Genomic DNA, 17,566 nt, shown 5'->3' on the forward strand with positions numbered 1-17,566 from the left:
AAAACACTTCCTTGGTCCATTCGGGTTTGTCCTCACAGCTGGGGCGGTGATCTTACAATCTCTGCCGACGTGTCCAGTCCTTTTACACTTCTCACACACTACATTGCAGTATCTACTGTGATGCTTGTAGCATCTCTTACACTGAGGAAGGCTACCTTTGTAGTTAGGGTTAGGGCTAGGGGTCCTCCAGTCGTTGTTTCCCATGAAGTTCTCATGCCTCTTAACTGAGTTCTGGTCAAAACCTTTTCCCTTACTTCCGTCCCACTTACGTTTCCCATTACTAGCTCCCGATTCCGATTTCACCTTCTCTGGCTCTTGGCGGGTAATTTGATTCATCAGGGTATGCGCCATGCGCATAGCTTCCGGGACATTTGATGGTTTCTAAGAGGTGACATTTCCCTGAATGTCCTTGGGGAGTCCCCACAGATATCGTTCCATTCTTTTGAACTCAGGAGTAACCATTGTGGGGCACATCAAGGCTAACTCCAAGTACCTTCGGTTATAGCCATCAAGGTCATTTCCTACGACTTTCAGTTCCCAAAACTCCGCTTCCATTTTCTAAATTTCGGTTCTGGGGCAGTACTCCTCGATCATACTCCTCTTAAACTCCTCCCAGGGTGTTGCATACGCTTCATTAATTCCCCGAGCCTGGGCAAACGTGTTCCACCACGTCAAAGTGCTATCTGACAACGTACAGGATGCGAACTTGGTCTTATTCACTTCGGAGCAGTTACTCACATGGAACACAGATTCCAACTTTTCAAACCATCTCGTCAGCCCAACTGACCCTTCTGTTCCACTGAAATTGTGGGGCTTGCAACTCTGAAATTCCTTATAGGTGCACCCGTTTTGAGCAATCCGGTTCGCCATTGGAGCTTGTGCAGGGTTGGCATTCGCCATAGCTACGGCTACTCGAGCAGCTATCATCTCCTCAAGGTGGGCATTTCTCTTGGACCTCTTCCGTTTGCCATCGATCTTCCAAACAAAAATTTCGACTTACGTCAAAATCCATTTACCAACAACGTCATAGCATAAGGTAAACAACATGGAAGCAACACAATACACGTTAACTAAGCATGGCAAACAAGCAGCAGATAACACAAAACCAACATGTAATAGCTTAAATAAAACGCCGTACAATAATTCAAACAACAGTAATTCCATTCATAGTAAGAAAATTGCATACAACTTCATAAAGTTCGTACATTACAAGAATGAAAAACATGAGACTACTAACGGAGTACATAATGAAATCTAATACAACAGTTGAAACAACCCAACCCGCATTTAAACCGGCCCGTAAATTTTTTTATTTAATACATTAATATTTAGGTCCCAATTATATTTCCGAAACATCTTTAACACAAATAATAAGCTTAATAAACTTTTAAAACATTTAATACATAGTTTAAATATCCGAAAGGGCGAACACGACCCGACTATTTTAATTTCCAACAAAACCGAGCATGGTGATTGGGACTATGCTACCCAATCCTAATCGAGTCCAAGAACAAGATCTTCTAGAGCAACCTAGCCAAGATCTCTAATCCCCATGCTTACCCGAGCCGCCAATCATTCGAACCTATAAAAATAGCAACAACAAGAGGGTAAGCTAATGCTTAGTGAATGTAAAGATACTATACACATACATATTCATAAAATGGCTACGCATCACCAAGCATCAAGATAAACACATACCGGCTCCGCATGGTAAACAAACTACAAAAGAGAACATACACAAAGTAGCTACACGCTACGTAATCACCAAGCTAATGCCACAAGATGCTACAACACAACGATAAGTATATACGCGTATACAATAAATATAATCAACAACAACAAATAAGGTTAACCCCTTAACCCAAACCACATGAAGGTTGGCCGAACTACCCGGACCTTAGTGAATTCGCACTACCCGAGATTCACCTCCTTCACCACTTCAACAACCGAGGTTGGCCGAACTACCCGAGCCTTAGTGAATTCGCACAACCCGCAATTCACCACCTCATCACCCTGATGATCGAACTACCCGAGTCATCATGAATCCGTGCTAACCGAGATTCATTTCCTCAACAACAAATGTTAGCAACCCATCGCCAAAAGGGTTATCCAAAATGCTAGCCCAAATCACCACACCAAGCGTAAAACCCAAAAAGCATAAGCGTATAACATGGGCCCGAAGCACAAGAGGAGTCCATTCACCCACACCAACATAGAGTAAACCCAAGCAAGGGTCACTCTTCACACACGCACCCATTTTACACATACACATGTGCATAGTAAATTTACACTCACCTTAAATGCCTCGATGAAGTGCAATCCATCTCGCAACTCGCCAATGGAACGTACCTATTCCATTTATCACATAAACAAACAACACAATTAGGGTGGATTACAAACCAACCCATTTCGACAACTAGTGCAAATTTCGACCCAATTGCACTTCCAAGTTCAAACCGCGCCCAAACTAACCAATAATCACTAACACAAGTGAAAATGGTCCTAATACGCCAATTAAACCCAATCATAAGTGTTAAACACCAATCTTGCCCAAATTGACATCTAAACCTTAATTTTGACTCATTTCAAAATTAGTCAACCCAAATACACCGAAATGGTTTCCAATACTTCCATAATCACTAACACTAGTGATTATACACCATTTACAAGCCTTAAACACGGTTAAACCATCAACCAACCCAAAACCCGCCAAATATCAAAATAACAAGTTTCCATAAACCTTCTTCATCATCTAGATGGGTTTTACAACTAACAATCTCAAAACCCTAACATTGAATCTCAAATCAAACAATGAAACTCGGAGTTAGAACTTACTAATACCGCCAAAATGATGCCGTTGACAAGTAGAACAACTTATATACTTGAGGTTTGACCCGAAACACCCTTCTTCTTCTCCAAATGGAGCTCTCTATCTCTCTCTCTCTCTAAACTCTCTCCTCTCTCTCTAAGGTTTGAAGGTGAGTGTTTATGTGTGAAAATGAAGATGAGATAATGTTTGGAACTGATTTGGGGTATAAAACCCGTCCACCATGCGAAATTACCAAAACATCCCCAAAAATACCCTTAAAACGGGTCAATATAGTCAGTTCTGCGATACTGTCGCGTTTTGCAACAACCTATCGCGTTACGCGACAATCCAAACGCGATACTTCCATCTGGAATGCGATCAATTGATCAGGTCTCAAAAAATTTAGTCGTCGCGTATTGATCTTGTCTGTCGCAATACGCGACATCTCCAAACGCGATAAACCCTATTGATACGCGATAAATCACCTGATGCACCCCAAATCCACTTTTAAGAATATCCGAAGTGAAATGTGGTCAAATAAATACGTCTGAAAGGTCAAATACCTATTCTTGGACTCTGTAGGACGCCACAAGTGTCATGTTTAGAAAAACGGGGTGTTACAACTCTTCCCCACTTCAATTCGATCACGTCCTCGTGATCCTAGTCACTTAACCGATCCGAACCTACATGTTACGGTTCTCAACAAATGTTTCGATCCGACTTCTACCACATTACTCAATAACCCGAATATTAATCCATTAACTAAATACACACTTGCATGCATTCCGAGACGTACAACACACAACATCCGAAGTCTATAACGGTCACCTAGAATACATAGGATCACCTTGTATTCTTCTAACTTCTATAGGCAATTCTTCTCAAAGAGTCATCTTTAACCACTAAATCGTTACCCTGCGTACCCATACCAAGTACATTGCTAGTAACAACCACATACCAAAATAAAGTCAACCATCTAACCGATGAAGACCGAATAGAAACGAATCCTTACGGATAACACATCCCACTTAACAACCCTTGTAGTGCGCAAACACGTCTATTAAGCAACTACCGTAACATCATAAGCAAACGGTTAAACCGATAGTGCCCAAAACAACTATAGCAACGCAGATCCCAAGGTGTACAAAATCGACTATTGTCACACCCGTAACAACATGTGAGCGAAACACGGCTATCGCATCACCAATCACACAACATGGTCCTCACGACCCCACCATTGGTGTATAAAACAACCAATAGTTCACAATACTAACCACACCAACATGGTCGAAACAACCCGAGCCTAAACACATATGGAGGATGGTAGAAAAAACCCGAACCTTAGTGAATTCGCAACAACCCGAAATTCATCAACCCAATCCATATTTCCCACAACGAAATGACCGCACAACCCGAGTCATCGTGAATACGCGCAAACCGATATTCACTACCTCCACCACATAGTATAACCGAGGATGGCCGTGCAACCCGAGCCTTAGTGAATCCGAACTACCTGACATTCACTACCTCAAACTATGAGTCGAACCAATAGGGACAATCGTACTACCCGAAATTTTGTGAATACGAACAACCCGATATTCACGTTCCACAACACAACACATGAATGGTACTCCCATTCCAATAATGTAATACCATGCCGGTACAACACTACTCCCAAAGTGAAGTTAGCGGACCGAGTCAACGGCCATAACCCACCAATCACATACGCTCTTTTGGCCTCAAACAACGAGTAGTGTAACATCGCGCACTGCTACACCATAGTGAATCCTAACGGAATACACTAACCATCCACCACAAACAAAAGTACATACGCATACTTAGAATCATTCCACACTGCTTGGAATTTCCGCACACGAATCATACGCACACGCGAACATCGCTATCACAATCAAGCAAGAACCACCTATATCGCACATTGGTACAACACAATAATTCTCCAGAAGAGAGTCCGACACGCACATCCCTAAACTGAGGGATTTTGCCTTGCTCGTCAAATACGCCTGTTATCTCTCAAAGAGATTCACCACATTACCATCTCGGTGGTAATTCAAATTCGAAACTATAAGTACAAATTAACCGAAATTGTACTCTACCACAGATCGACCAAATCTAGGTCTCGACACTAATTCCGGATCTATTATGAGCATTATCCGACATCTCACACTAAAACCTCCACGTGCGGGAGTGTAACTCCCCTACTTGGAACTACGTTTCATAACCGCATCACCGTGGCAACATCATCCGCGATAATTACCACTCTCTGACATACGTGACCAATCTCTCCATCGGTCATTACACTCGAATTCTCATGAATTCATTTCGCACACTAGAAATTGGCGCACTCCGTCACCCGTTGGCTTTATTTAAACAACGACACAAAACCAACACAACACGCACCTTGTACAATCGTACAATGCTACCGAAAGGTAGACCTTTCTATAATTGGGTTCACACGACCCATCACCACATATTGCTCAAATCTTGAGCACACAAAGGATTTTAACCAATCCTTAAACACTTCGATCGAAAAGTATACCACAATTACACAAACTCTACTCTCGCAATCATCCAATTGCTATAGTTTGTCAAATTTCCCACCTAGTCACTCATGTACCGAAGGGTTTCTCCCCGGTACCCTAAGTACAATGTGACTGCAACACCATCAGAGTCGAACACCACGCTCGTAGGTATGAAAGGGGCACTATCTTTGTGTTCTGTAGACTCCATTACCACATTCATCGAGATCAAAAACACTCGATCTCAAGGGTTCTATCCACCCAACGAACCTCACGGTTCATCAACTTCAACACGAGAGCAAACACGCTCTGACATCCGAACAGCAAAGCCCATTCCCATGGCTTGGTAGAAACATTTTCCAAACACTAAGGAATGCTTGGTTGCACCAAGTCTTACGCCCTTCATCCGATAATTAAACGTCACCATAGGGTAATTCCATTAGGAACGTCACCCATAACAATAATATGCACAACACAATGCATCCAACAAATCCGAACGCATCGGCACATAAATAAATATTCAAAGGACATATTTATTAAAACGAAATGTACCTTAACGTCTCCTTGTGGAATTCGCCGCCACCAACTCAGGACAATCCGAATTGCAATGTCCCTCCTTATGACAATAGTAGCACATCCTGTCATCACTTCTCGGCATTGTGCACTCCCATAACTTGTGGCCCCTAACACCACAATTGAAACATCTAGGTGCACGAGAATCCATCGTGCCTTTACCCACATTACCCGTACTCGCACTTACACCCTTATTTTTCTTACTTGGGGCGCCGTACGAATCAACCCTTCTCTTACTTGAAGGCTCACACATCTTTGATCGCGTATACCATTCGAAACCCCTAGCCACCGCAAATAACTCTGCAAACGACTTCGCTTGACCCCTCCTAATTTTATTCTTCAAATCATCATTCAGGGTTCAATAGAAATCTTCCATCAACATACGATCATATCCCATATACTCCGGGCAAAAACGAGCCTTCGCCATAAAGGTCGTCTTGAGAGTATTCAAGTCCATAGATCCTTGCCGCAAAATTCACAACTCATCACTCAATTCCATCAAATCGGCTCCAGTCTGGAACTCCTCGAAGAATTATTCCTTAAATTCATCCCACGACAAGATCAATCTTACCATCCAACCAATCCTTCGCCTACCCCGCAACAAGCTAGTAGCGAGTCTTGTCATCTTCTCGGGAGGGCAATCAATAGTACGAAAACACCCTTCGACATCCAAGATCCATGCTGTACTTACCAAAGGATCCGGTTTCCTGTCATACATCGGGGGTTTAGTCCTCATGAAGCTCTTATGACAACGCTCCATTTCACCCCTACTTTGAATTTCGGAATACTTCCTATCCATTTCTTCTCGAAACGTTCCCATTTGCTCCGCAACGGCGGCCGCAACTCTAGCGTTAAACTCATCGTCATTCGTCTCTACCTCGTTTCGCGTCGTCATTCTAAAGAATGCAAATGATTAGTCCACGAACGTATAAACCATACACACAACACCGCCCCATCTTGCTAAACACTCATCGTACATCACTTGTTAGACACGATTTGCACCCGTAATAAGGTTTGCAAGTCCTTATTATGCACACACGCCGTATCGACTCGTTAGTACAACGACCGCCTCGCTTGATGATATAACCAACACAAACAAAATTTCTACGTGATAAAAACACACGCAAGAAGTAATATCATAACACGAGTCACAGTCCTAGTTAGTTCACCTACACATTAAGGCACTAACCAAGTCCCCGTCCGACCCGTTCAACTACAATTCCCGCAACAAATAAGCACACACAAAAGTCTAAGTCTAGGCACCTATCTCAAGTCACCTAAATCCCTTAGACCATGCTCTGATACCACTTGAAACAACCCAACCCGTATTTAAACCGGCCCGTAAAATTTTTTCTTTAATACATTAATATTTAGGTCCCAATTATGTTTCCGAAACATCTTTAACACAAATAATAAGTTCAATAAACTTTTAAAACATTTAATACATAGTTTAAATATCCGAAAGGGCGAACACGACCCGACTATTTTAATTTCCAACAAAACCGAGCATTGTGATTGGGACTATGCTACCCAATCCTAATCGAGTCCAAGAACAAGATCTTCTAGAGCAACCTAGCCAAGATCTCTAATCCCCATGCTTACCCGAGCCGCCAATCATGCGAACCTATAAAAATAGCAACAACGAGAGGGTAAGCTAATGCTTAGTGAATGTAAAGATACTATACACAATAATATGCATAAAATGGCTACGCATCACCAAGCATCAAGATAAACACATACCGGCTCCGCATGGTAAACAAACTACAAAAGAGCACATACACAAAGTAGCTACACGCTACGTAATCACCAAGCTAATGCCACAAGATGCTACAACACAACGATAAGTATATACCCGTATACAATAAATATAATCAACAACAACAAATAAGGTTAACCCCTTAACCCACACCACATGAAGGTTGGCCAAACTACCGGGACCTTAGTGAATTCGCACTACCCGAGGTTCACCTCCTTCACCGCTTCAACAACCGAGGTTGGCCCAACTACCCGAGACTTAGTGAATTCGTACAACCCAAAATTCACCACCTCATCACCAAGATGACCGAACTACCCGAGTCATCATGAATCCGTGCTAACCGTTATTCATTTCCTCAATAACAAATGCTAACAACCCATCGCCAAAAGGGTTATCCAAAACGTTAGCCCAAATCACCAAACCAAGGGTAAAACCCAAAACGCATAAGCGTATCACATGGACTCGAAGCACAAGAGGAGTCCATTCACCCACACCAACATAGAGTAAACCCAAGCTAGGGTCACTCTACACACATACACATGTGCATAGTAAATTTACACTCACCTTAAACGCCTTGATGAAGTACAATCCAATCCCGCAACTCGCTAATGGAACGTACCTATTCAATTTATCACATAAACAAACAACACAATTAGGGTGGATTACAAACCATCCCATTTCGACAACTAGTGCAAATTTCGACAACTAGTGCAAATTTCGACCCAATTGCACTTCCAAGTTCAAAGCACGCCCAAACTAACCAATAATCACTAACACAAGTGAAAATGGTCCTAATACGCCAATTAAACCCAATCATAAGTATTAAACACCAATCTTGCCCGAATTGACATCTAAACCCTAATTTTGACCCATTTCAAAATTAGTCAACCCAAATACACCCAAATGGTTTCCAATACTTCCATAATCATTAACACTAGTGATTATACACCATTTACAAGCCTTAAACACGGTTAAATCATCAACCAACCCAAAACCCGCCAAGTATCAAAATAACAAGTTTCCATAAACCCTCTTCATCATCTAAATGGGTTTTACAACTAACAATCTCAAAACCCTAACATTGAATCTCAAATCAAACAATGAAACTCGGAGTTAGAACTTACCAATACCTCCAAAATGATGTCGTTGACGAGTAGAACAACTTATATACTTGAGGTTTGACCCGAAACACCTTCTTCTTCTCCAAATGGAGCTCTCTCTCTCTCTCTAAACTCTCTCCTCTCTCTCTAGGGTTTGAAGGTGAGAGTGTTGGTGCGTGAAAATGAAGATGAGATAATTTTTGGAACTGATTTGGGGTATAAAACTCGTCCACCATGTGAAATTACCAAAACATCCCCAAAAATACCCTTAAAAACCGGCCAATATAGTCAGTTCTGCGATACTATCGCGTTACACGACAAACCAAACGCGATACTTCCATCTGGAACGCGACCAATTGATCAGGTCTCAAGAAATTTAGTCATTGCGTATTGATCTTGTCTGTTGAGATACGCGACATCTCCAAACATGATAAACCCTATTGATACGCGATAAATCACCTGATGCACCCCAAATCCACTTTTAAGAATATCCAAAGTCAAATGTGGTCAAATAAATACGTCCGAAAGGTCAAATACCTATTCTTGGACTCCGTAGGACGCCACAAGCGTCATGTTTAGAAAAACGGGTTGTTACAACAGTCCTAGGGTGAAGGTGGGTAAATGATGTCCATCATATGTGACACCTGGTCCTCAAGCTCAGTCACCCGAGTACGTAAGGCATACACTTCCCTTGTCTGCTCCTCGATGGTGGGTGGTGTCGGTGGTGCAGATGGTCCAGATGGTGCAGATGTAGCGCTAGAAGTAGATGGCACTGTGCGGGCGACCTTACGCACAAATGGATCGGCAGAATACGGTACAACCCGCTTACGGGCGGTGACCCTAACCAACTGTCCATGTGCGTTCACGAACGGCTTACCTCCATTAACCCTGGAATAACGGTACCATTGTAGCGGTATCGCTTCTTCGGTGGGGTAGAGGGTGGGGGTACAGGCTCCTCCTCAGAATCCTCCTCGGGATCCTCCTCGCTGGTGTCATCGGATGATGATCCGTCTGAATCGTCTGAAGGTAGTGCAGGTACATCACGGGCGGGATAAAGCGTCTGGCTAGTGGTCATGGCCCGGTATCTGCCAGGTGGAATCAGCACCACTCGTCCGTCAGCGGTGCATCTAACCCAATGTCCATGCTCATTACGGAAGGGACTGCCCCCGTTTCGCCCAGGGATCACAGTATTATCGGAATGATGCTGTGGCCCCTGGAGTCTAGGGCTTGGTGGAGCTGGAATCTCCTCGAGATCCTCGTCTCTATCTGAGATGTCCATTAGGTCAGGTGCGTGTTTACTATCTCCAGAAGACGAATCGCCGGAGTCGCCGGAAGGTAGCAGTGAGTCAGCAACAATAGTAGGCGGGGTAGCAGACGTATCTGAGTCACTCTCGAAGTCAAGGGTCATGGGCGGCATGTCCGACATCTGAACAAGGAAAAATGACTTTTTCCATGTCAGTAAGACATATAGTAAGCACGTAATCAGGCATAGTAACTACAGCAGCCTAGATCGTCTACAGCAGTACGTAGCATGGCAATATTAACAGTATCAAACAGAAGTAACATGCATTCAAAAGCAGATAGTAGCATGCAGTAATGAGAATAAGCAATAGCATACAGCAAATTCACATAGCAGTAAAAGTAAGTAGTAGCATGCAGCAAGTTCATACAGCAGTAAAAGTAAGCAGTAGCATGCAACAGTTCCGTAGAAATAAATAAACGAGCAAGTTGTAGATTAGTCCTATTAGTGAATCCTACTCGAATCGGTCAAGACACACTAATACAACCTAATTCCCTACAACCAATGCTCTAATACCAAATGTGACGCCCCGTACAAAATCATCGTGTACGGATCATCAACAACAGGATCATTACATGGTCAAACACTATATGCTATTTAAAAACCAGTTTTGCATTCATGAAAAGATAACGTCAAAAATTTTACAAAAGATAATGTGCTTCTACGAATAGAAAGCATAAACATAAGTACGTGACTCAAAGGTCATTACAAATCCATTATTCAAAAATAACATAAGTTGTGAATGCAAGATAAAAGTTCCATGATTGAGACATCTCTAAACAATGCAGCGGAAGTGTAACACAACAGTCTATTACAGCGGAAGCAATAAGCGTCTTAGTTACATGAGAATAAAACATGCTAAAAAGTCAACACGAATGTTGGTGAGCTATAGTTTTTGTAAACAACAATGTAATGTAGACTACAAGAGTTCGTTTTCAAAACAGTATGAAAAGTATATGTTTATCCATGGGCACCCGGTAACTAACTTAACGTAAAAATAATATATTACCCCCTAAAAGTACACTTGGCGAGTGTGTATGTTCTCGAAGTATTAAACACCCGCTAAATGCTGGCGCTACTAGCCCGGGTGGGGATGTAAAACCCTATGGATCCATATCTAAGATTCGCGTCTACCGGTTCAAAAACCAACAGTTAAACGTTACCGTGCTAAGGGAAAAGTGTATGCCGTTATATAACCCACAAATATATAAAGTTTAAGTACTCCTGTCAAATAAGTAAAACATAAAAAGCGCATGTATTCTCAGTCCCAATAATAGTTAAAGTAAAAAAGGGAAGCTATAACTCACAGTGGTAAATGCAGTAAAAGTCGATACGAAAATGTAAGCAAGTAGTAAGTTGGTCCAAACAAGTAAGTTGGTCGATCCAAAAGGTCCTCAACCTAAGTCAATGGTTGCTAAGTCAGTAAATTGTCCCAAAAGGTTTTAAAGTAAATAAATTATGTCTTAAGTATCATCATCATCATCATCATCATCGTCATCATCATTCGTAAAAGATAAAGTAAGTTTTCAACAAGAATAGAGATCGAAACAAAAGGCTGACTTCGGACAGTTGTTACGACCTCTTTACAAACTGAAAAGATTCATGGTCAGTAGCCAAGGCTCTGTATGTGAGTCCTCGTACTACTAACCAATTTTCAGATCCTAACTCGATTTCGTTTGACCGTGGCGACGGTTCAAACGTGAGTAGGTCAGAATTTTCAGCACGTCATTACAAAGGCGTAGTGATTTTCGGAAGGCTATAAATCCCAAACCGTATATCGGATTTAGACGACTCTTAAACAAAAAGTCATCTAATCGAACCAAACTATCTGAAAATCAATTTTCCAGAAGTCTCAGGAGTCTGATCAGACCCCAAAAAAAATAAAACAAATGCTCCGGTGGGTTCCTTGGTGCTTGATGCTCATCACGGTTCTCATCCTTGATGCGTGTAAGCTTCAAGTGTACAACTCTTTGATGTTTTAGCATCACTTTGACCAAGTTTCAACCATCAACGCATAATGTCAAGACTAAGAAGTAATACAACTCACTTAAGAGTTTTAGATGGATGATGAACCATGGTTACATCATGTTCTTAGTCTTAACACAAATACAAGTTTTATTTAAGACAAAAGCTACAAACTTTGATTCAATCAAACAAGCAAGACATAAATTTGATCAATCAAAGTAATGGAACCCTAAGCTAGAGAGCTTGGATCTTTAACAAATAATTATGAGATTTCAAAGCTAGAAAGCTTGAATCTTTTATGTTCTTAAAGATCTTTAGAGCAAGAAGCTAGATCTTCAAGTTTCATGAAGATCATAAACACAAGTTTTGATCTTTTAGCAAAAACAAAGTGATCTTAAGCTATAAAGCTTAGATCCATCAAAGTAATGAAGATTCAAAGCTAGAAAGCTTGAATCTTTTATGTTCTTGAAGATCTTTAAAGCAAAAGGCTAGATCTTCAACTTTCATGAAGATCATAAACACAAGTTTTGATCTTTTTAACAAAATAAAGAGACCATAAGCTAGAAAACTTAGATTCAACAAAAGTAATGAAGATTCAAAGCTATAAAGCTTGAATCTTTCATGTTCTTGAAGGATTTAAATCAAAGTTTGAATCTTCAAGATATAACAAGATCAAAAAGCTAAAAAGCTTGATCTTATGATGATGATGATGTCGTGTAGAAGAAGAAAAGAAGAAGAAGAAGAAGAAGAAAATTTAAAACTTATAATTTTTAGTGTGAGAAAGACTAGAGAGAGAATTATAGAGCAAGTGTGTGTAAAATGTGAATGAAATCAAGTGTGAAATGGGTGAAATAAGCTTGATATATATAGTGGTGGAGGGTGGTGGTGGCCGTGGGTTTTGGGGGGACAAGAGGGGGACAACTTTTGCTTTTTGCTTAGTGGTGGTCTAAAGGTGGTGCTTATTGTTGGGATCCCACGTAACGTGTGTGGTAATGGTTAACAAAAATGCTAGTATGTTGGCTCATATTAATGGGTTTTTGTCCTACATCTTAACGGGTCATAAACTTATTAAAATTGGGCTAACTTAAGAGTCCATTAGCTAGAGTAGGGTGGGCTTAAGTCCAATAAGGTAGAAAGTCCAACAAGACTAACTAGTGAGCATAAGTAAATTACTAAGCGTAATTAAGCAGCCAATAAGCCAAGTAATTGTCATTAAAAAATAACAATTAGTATTACGTAGTCATAATATTCCAATTATGATAAAGTTAAACGTGTACCAAAATACATAGCTCGTTCTAAACGTCAAGTGACACTAACGGTCATAAAAGTATTTGAGGATCAAGTTAAGTAACTAAGTACTTAATAACACATTCTAAAATATAAACGAAAGTAATCAACATGAAATAAGATCCCAGAATATAATCTAACACAGTACGTACAAATACACAGTTTCGTGAAACTAAAAAGCACAAATATAAGTCGAAAAAGTCGGGTCGTTACAATAACCATATGTACAATATTTGAATTATATTATGTACACTCTTATAATACAACACCTCATGACTATATGTACAATATTTGAAGCATTATGTACAACCTTATGTAATTACACTCTTATGATCATATATACAAACTTTGTAATAAATTGTACAATCTTTTACAAAATACCTTATGAACATATGTACAAACTTTGAAGCATATTGTACAATCTTTATATAATAATTGTATTTTAACTTTTTAAATAATTTTAAAAGGTATTTGTTATTACTAATAATTATTATTAAACATATAAATACTTCATTTTTAAACAAACTTTATTATTATAATTATTATTATATTATTATTATTCAAATACAGGTTCTCTTTACGAGATTAATTACGTTAAATATTTATGCGAAGTACATGTCTAAATAAAAGGTTGTAATGTTGGATTTTATGACAAAGAAAATAATAATTGTAATGAAATTTGAAAGAGAATGGTGGGAGAATAAATGTAGTTCATTTATCTTGATTAAATTAAGTACATCAATATGTTTGTAAAAATAACGAGAAGTTTTTTAGCCGGAATCTGAGGTTCTACGGGTCATTAAAGTAAATACCTTTAACATCTACATTCACTTAATACATAAAACATATCATTAACCTGTTTCGTTTAAACAACCCCGTGATTTCACGGGTCATTTCACTAGTTCATATAATATTTATCAATTATTATATAACACAAATAAAGATATCTAAAGTCAAAATATCAAAAGTAAGACCTTGAAAATTCAAACATAACACTTATATTGGGACGTGGGAGTATAAACTAAAAATTTTGCTATAAAATCATACATTTTTATGAGAAAAAATTTGTTTAATACCCTTAAAATATACTGTTATGGTTTACTTTATATTTGAATTCACCACTCTGCACGTCAAAGGAAAATGATAAATATAAAGTTAATTAATTGTTACATGTTATAGAGGGCTTAAAATGGTTTATCGTGTTATTCTCTTAAAAAACATATAATGATGATGTTTAGTTAATATGTATTTTGCTTTTTAATGGTGTATCATATGGTTTACATTTAAAAGGCGTAAGACGTACTCAAAAGCTACATAAAAGATAAGTTAGAGACATTTTCATTTTTATACGAATGTTCTCTTGTGAGAATCATTATTAAACGTAAGCCATATATCAGGCCTCCTCACATTTAACGTAAGCCATGCATGCCGTTTCAAATGCATAAGCCCTAGATATATTAGTATAGAGCACGTGAGCAATACACATGTCATATAAGTATAAATCTCAAAGTCGATTACGCAATTTTGCATAAAGTAACCACTAACAACACGACACGTGTATCTCTGAACAAACCAGAGACTCCAGGTGCCTATAAATAGGGCACATGAGCCATCACTTCTCATATACTTAGACTTAGCAACACAATACTTTCTTATTCTAAAGCTCAAGGACTGAGAAATGCAATGCTAGATGGACCAACTCACAGTTTGACTTCGTACGATTGATTTAAACCACCCCACGATTTCTACACCGTGATCCGAGTTTGCACGGAAGTTGTAGAGTGTAAACAATTAATTAGCGATCCACCCAGCTAAGGAGTTTTAGACCTTGTACTGATACCTATAAGTCGCTAACCGGAAATACGTATCAACACTTTTCTTTGTTTCTTTTGTTGTACATTATTTCTTCCAATGAAGAAGAGAGCATAACACTGGATAGGCGGGATCTTTATTAAAAAAACTAATAATTTTTATTACTTATAAATTGATCACAAAGATAAAAGCCAACATACAAGTGACTAAGCAACAAACGAATTAAACAATCACGACCAAGACTAAAAATGAGAGAGCAACAACAAAAAACTAACCAATATGAAGGAAAAACAAACAAACACCACCAACAACAACCTATTAGGCACAAAGAAAAAAAACTAAAGCCAAGCCAAAACAAACCGAACCAATTGAACACGAACAAGAACCACCAACTTGAACTCAAAATCCGTCACTGCAAAAATTACCTAACTCGGCATCATGAACCTTACTAGATTTACCGTTTTTGAACTTCGGAGTCGATTTGTGACTAATAAATATTTCTTTGACAAGAACATCCTTGAAATCCTTTAAAGCCAGATTGAATAAATCCGAGAATTTGCTCGAAGAAGAACCATTTAACCCCGCACCTATTGCACCCCACAGAAGTCGATCTCTTGACCACTACCACATAAGCTACAACACAAGATTAAAAATTTAATTAATTTATGATAAAAATTAATATATAAATATATAGAGTTAAAATAAAGGATGATATCTTCTCATATAACTTAACATATAAAGTTAATTTTTATGTATAAACAATAGGTAATAATAAAATAAATTAATAGAATAAATGGTGGCCTCTCTTCTTGTCCTAAATTCAAGGTTGCAAAATTCGCTATTCTGAGATTATCGGTCGGGACTTTAGAAGGAGTAATCGGCAGTTCGAAGATTAATCGAATTGTACATTGTATATTTAAATATTAAATTTTAAAAAAATATTATGGGTAAATATAGAAGAAAATCATAAATACGATTATAAACTTTAACATAATTGTTTAAAATAGGTCATTTTTTTCAAAAACTATAAAGTTTTAGTATAAACTAGTGAAATGACCCGTGGAACCATGGGTTTGTTTCAATTTAACAGTTTAATGATATGTTTTAGGTATTAAGTAAACGTAAATGCTAAATTCATTTAGTTTAATGACCCGTGGAACCACAGAGTCCGCCTAAGAAACTCGTCAGATGAACATTTCATCAAACACCTAAAATGCATATTAAACAATTCATATCCAATCATAAGAGATAATACTGGTTGTTATTTTATTTTAAAAGTGTAAATTAAAATATAAATTTAGAATTGGTTTTCTTCTGCCTAGCTTTTATATCTTCTCGTACTCAATTCAAAATAATTAATTAAAATAATTCAAAATTAATAATTTTAATAATTAAAATAATTATTAATAAGATTTAATAATAATAATTAACTAATAAGATTTAATTTTTATTCAAAATTATTTATATTAATGACATCACCTATCAAGCTTAGATTTTTTTATTTTATTTTTTTAATTTTTTTACCAAAAGAATTAGCCTAATAATGACATCATAATTATAGGTTTTTAATAGAAACTATAGATTTGTTAAAGTGTTGACCAATTTTAATATTAACAACGTTGATGATCAAATTTGATTTTGACCCGTCAATTGACGGTGACCGATTTAATAAATGGATTTCAAAAATTCGAAATAGTTTGTTCTTAAAAATGATTAATCAGGATTAATCGCCAAGTAATTGGGTTTTTACAACAGTGCCTAAAATAAATGGGCTAATTTTTTTTATTTCGTACGTAGTTTTTTTGAGCTTTTATTGATTGGGTAAAAGTGATCTAGGCTATCTCTCCCGATACTGTTAATTTTTTGATTTTACTAATTTTGTAACCCAAAACTTATTAATGGCAAAATAAATAATGCTAACTTGTATTTTAAATTGTAAATAAAAATATAAATATAGAAGTGAGATCAATGGAAATACTAACTTTTAGAAAAAGCATCAAAAAATATTGTTCCTTAAATTAAACATAAATTAGAGTTTATGTTTTAGGGGTTAGTATCTAATATTCGATTTTAAAAAAGTATTTTTTCAGTATATATATATATATATATATATATATATATATATATATATATATATATATATATATATATATATATATATATATATATATATATATATATATATATATATATATATATTGAATTTATTCTTCTACGCTTATAGTTATCATATTATATTTAATGTATGATAATCAAATATACCTTTTTTCTAAATTTAGCACGATTTTGTGTTTAGGGTAGAGTTTAAGGTTTAGATTCTTAAACCCCAAAACCTAAGCCATAAACCGTTTATATAAAATGCTAAATTTAAATCCTAAAACTATACCCTATACAATAATTCCTAAGATCTAAACATTGTTATTAGTC

The sequence above is a fragment of the Rutidosis leptorrhynchoides genome, chromosome 2, assembly GCF_046630445.1.
Source record: "Rutidosis leptorrhynchoides isolate AG116_Rl617_1_P2 chromosome 2, CSIRO_AGI_Rlap_v1, whole genome shotgun sequence".
Taxonomy (NCBI): domain Eukaryota; kingdom Viridiplantae; phylum Streptophyta; class Magnoliopsida; order Asterales; family Asteraceae; genus Rutidosis; species Rutidosis leptorrhynchoides.